The sequence below is a fragment of the Heteronotia binoei genome, chromosome 1 (assembly GCF_032191835.1).
Source record: "Heteronotia binoei isolate CCM8104 ecotype False Entrance Well chromosome 1, APGP_CSIRO_Hbin_v1, whole genome shotgun sequence".
NCBI classification, from domain to species: Eukaryota; Metazoa; Chordata; class Lepidosauria; order Squamata; family Gekkonidae; genus Heteronotia; species Heteronotia binoei.
The window spans coordinates 237,340,987-237,345,563 of NC_083223.1; the positions used below are offsets into that span (position 1 = coordinate 237,340,987).

The following is a 4,577-nucleotide window of genomic DNA, read 5'->3' on the forward strand; positions in this document are numbered from 1 at the left end:
TATAGAGACACCTGATGATGAAAAAGAAGCATTACATCACAAGGTGCTTTCAGCAGATCCACCACTGGCTGTCTCTTTGATGTATTTTCCATAACTTGCCTCTATTTTTTAAAATGAAATCTATTTTATTTCTTTATTATAATAAACATTTTTATTATAATAAAATAACTTTAATCTAAACACCTTGATTGCTGTGTGTTAAATACTGGGTTCGACGGTAAGAACGAGGACTCCAATCATAGTGATCACCAACTTTACTGGTGATTTCAGTAACTATTTACAAGCATGCAAACCCCAGACCACCACCTGGTTAAATACTGTAAGACTCCACCCTGCTCTCAACCCATAGGTGCATTCAAACGGGCCCTCTAGCCCCCTATAGGTAGTCCAGTGCAGCCCATCCAACCAGACTGCAGCTGCTTCTCTCCTAGTGCTCTATTGTCTTCTGGGTTGAAGCTTACAGAGTCCCTAGGAAACTTCAGCCTGGACATGACACTATGGGAGACAGGGCTGGGACAAGGAAAAGGGGTAGCAGTCCAGCTGCTTCCCTGACTCCTGCCAGTGTCACATTCATAGAAGAGGAAAAGGGAGAAAATAGATCAGCTTGTGATTATATTTTTAATATTTAATGTTTACTTCTGTGATGGGTTTTTAACTAAATTGTCATCCACCTCTGTCTGGAAGTTGGGATGCTGATAAGCAAATAGACAAGTAAATAAAGTTTCATGAAGACCTCCCCACTCCTCCTCCTGGCCTTTGTTTCCCAGGAATGAAGAGCCTCAGTACTCTCCCGTCCACAAAAGGGATTTCACCCCTAGACAGCTACTGTGAAAGAAGTCTGCAGATTGGCGTGGGGTGCTCTAGTGGGAATACAACTTAAATGCAACCCCTCTGAAAAGTTTAGGAAAGTACAATTTACCCTCCTACATAAAAATAGGGAGAATTCTGTGTAATAGCCTTATTTTCGAACCAAGGAAAACACGTTGACTCTCCCCCCCCCCCCACACCATTATGGTTCATCACTGTTTTCTGGTTGACACTCATAGAAGCAAAAATGTCCCTCCCTCCCTTCTGGGCCACCTCGGCACTGAGCTAGTCAGCTCACACATTCTGAGATGAGTTGTTCTGCGGAAGCCAGCCATTTCCCAGAGTTCTGTGCAGACCTCTGCCCCTGCATTCAAAGAGGCTGGGGTTCACGGGTTCAATCTTGATATCTCTAACTAAAGGAACCCTTTTAATCTCAGGCAGCAGGGATGGGAAAGAGCTTCATGTGCCTTCTGCCAGCTCTTCAGGGCACATATACTAAAACTGGAATGATACAGAGACAATTAGTATGGTTCCTGAGCAAGACTGATATGCAGATTTCTAAACATAGTAGCAGTGGTCCAGCAGTTTGCACAGGGAGAGTGATTCCACCTGCTTCTGTCCCTCCCTCCCATTCATTACTGGCAAGAGTGGATGTTCCCTTTCTCCCTTCAGCCACCACGAAGTGACAATAGATAGTTCTTGCCACAAAATAACCTCACCTACCACTGCTGAGCAGGGTTTGTTAGCAAGCTGATGCTAGCAGATTCATGAAGAAGGGTTTTGAGGTTATTAGTGATTTCCTGTAATTTAAAGGTAGAATCTGATTATCTTTTTTCAAGAACCTGACCAACTGAAATCACACAAAACAGAGTGCAAGCTTGAGTTCTCTAGTGCTAATGTATATACTTGCCTGTAGCACTAAATACAGGGAAACTGGTGAGAAAAGGCCTTTGAACTCATACCCGGAAATCATGGTTCTTTCTCTTCCCCAACCTCCTTTTAATTTGTTTGTAGCATCCAGCCTGAGGAAGAATTCTGGAGAACTTAAAAGCTTGCACACTGCTTTGTGACATTTTGGTTGTAAAAGGTGTTATGTGGATTATGGCTTATTCTTTTATTTTGGAGCAGCACAGATGTAAGCAACTTTTGTCAACATTTGATTATGTCCAGCCTAAAATATTAAATGTTGTTTGTGATGTTTTTTATGCATCTAAGAGATCTGAGATGTGATCTGCCAGTCACAATTGAGAACTGAGGATTTTGCCTTGGTGTACAATGGCCTATTTATCATAGCTGAATAACTTTCATTCCCATGAAAACCAGAAGTTCCAACAAGCAAAATTCTCTTCTTTAGAAATCCACCAAGATAGTTCAGGAGTAAACCTGGATGGGGGGTTGAGAGGGGGTTATTTTGGTGAAGTCCTTCTATTGCAATGGTATTGCAAGACAGGTGTCATGTTTTACAGGGAAAAGGATGAAATTAGAAATTCTCAGAATCCCAAATGAACAGGAAGAAAGAACATAAAAGAGAAAGGGGATCTGTGGTTACAGGAAAGCATATTTCTTTAAGAACACCTCAGGAAGTTCTGTTCCTTTTAATGCTTTGTTGTTGATGCTGTGAAGGAGATTGTGTTTCCCTTTGTCACGCAAAAGGAAAGAATAAATTGAACTTCATAAATTGGACCTCAGCTAACTCAAGGTGCTGTTCATCTGTCTAGCCGGCAAAATGCCTGCAGTGTGATCATAGAATCATATAGTTGGAAGGGATCTCCAGGGTCATCTAGTTCAACTCTCTGCACAATGCAGGAAATTCATAAATCCCTCCCCCCACACATACCCAGTGACCTTGCTCAAGGCCCATAAGATGGCAAAAAACCTCCAGGATTCCTGGCTAAACTGGCCTGAAGAAAAATTGCTTCCTGACCCCAAAGTGGTGATCAGCTTTGCCCTGGGTATGTAAGAAAAGGCCATGAGAACAATTACTGGTACAGCCCTTCCTGCCTTCCTTCTCATGATCTGCTTAAGTGGATAGAATCCACATTGCTGTCAGATGGTCATCTAGCCTCTGTTTAAAAACTCCAAAGATCGGGATCCCATAACCTCCCAAGGATGCCTGTTCCACTGAGGAATCGCTCTGTCAGGAAGTTCTTCCTAATATTTAGCTGAAAACTCTTTTGATATAGTTTCAACCCATTGGTTCTGGTGCAACCTTCTGGGGCCACAGAAAACAACTCCACACCATCCTCTATATCAGAGGTGGCCAACGGTAGCTCTCCAGATGTTTTTTGCCTACAACTCCCATCAGCCCCAGCCATTGGCCATGCTGACTGGGGCTGATGGGAGTTGTAGGCAGAAAACATCTGGAGAGCTACCGTTGGCCACTCCTGCTCTATATAACAACCCTTCAAGTGCTTGAAGATGGTTATATATCTGGTCTCAGTCATCTCCTCTCCAGGTTAAACATACCAAGCTCCATCAACTTTCCTTCATAGGGCTTGGTCTCCAGACCCCTCACCATCTTCTTTGCCCTCCTCTGAACACATTCCAACTTGTCTACACCCTTCTTAAATTGTGATGCCCAAAACTGAACAAAATGCTCTAGGTGAGGTCTAACCAGAGCAGAAAAAAAGTGATACCATGCTATATTTCTATTGATACGGCTCAAAATCACATTTGCTTTTTTAGCTACCATTACAGTGCTGACTCATGTTATGTACAGCCCACTAAGACCCCTAGATTCTTTTCGTACAAACTACTGCCATGACAAGTCTTCCCCATCCAATATTTATGCATTTGATTTTTTTTCTACCTAAATGCAGAACTTTACATTTATCCTTGTTAAAATTAATTTTATTTGTTTTAGCCCAGTTTTCCAGCCTGATGCAAGATCATCCTGTATCCTAACTCTGTCTTCTACCATATTTGCTACCCATCCCAATTTAGTATCATCTGCAAATTTAATCACGATGAATCAGGTGTGTATAAAGGGAGGGTCTGTGCATGTGAAGCATCCCTTCTCTAGGGATCCCTGAAGGGGCTGGGTCTCCTATGATTCTTTTAGGGCTGGAGCAAAGGATTTGCCCTCACAATAAGCATTCCCAATTACAGCACTTGAGGTTCCTCTAAAGCAGCATGTGACAATGCCACTTATGTAGAAGGAAGTTAAAGGAGATGCAGCTTATCTGGAAAATACCAAAGTGTAGTAAGGAAAAGGGAAGTACTGCCATACTGGCTTCACTCTCAGATGTTACAGAGTCCTTGTACTTCCACATGGCTGCCATGAAGACATTTGATCAGACATACACTGGGAATTCTATGTTTAGGATTTGATTCCTAGGTGTGTGCAGATTCAGCTCAGATTGGACCACAGCATGTGGGGAGAAGGGGTCATATTCCCAACCTTACATTGCCACAGGGAGTCACTGTTTTTCTACTTGAGGGAATTTACAGGGAGGTGTAGCCATCGGTACATGTAAATTTTCCCAGTAGGCAAGTAGCAGTTCCCTAGGGCCATTTTAAGCTGGGAAAATGGCAGAGGATGAGGAAGTCTTAATCTCCTTCTTTTTGTGCCACATGGACCCAATCGGAATTAATTCCCCTCAGGCAGTTCCCAGCACACATCTACCAAAATTCCACATGGGTGAAGTGTAGACTTGATAACATGTGAAACCAGTTGCCAGGAACAAGTGGTGAGTCACAACCAGGGCAGCTATACCATATGCATTTCCTTCCTTTGGTGGGCATTTCACCAGCAGAAAGATGTTTTGAAT

At 42.8% G+C, this 4,577-nt stretch overlaps 1 non-coding gene across 1 annotated transcript; it reads left to right on the forward strand.

The window, feature by feature from the left end:
* The first annotated feature begins 1,277 nt into the window (after positions 1 to 1,277).
* On the forward strand, positions 1,278 to 1,386 carry LOC132589315 (U6 spliceosomal RNA). The gene has a single exon (XR_009556579.1). It is a non-coding gene; the product is annotated as a U6 spliceosomal RNA (small nuclear RNA).
* Positions 1,387 to 4,577: the final 3,191 nt, after the last annotated feature.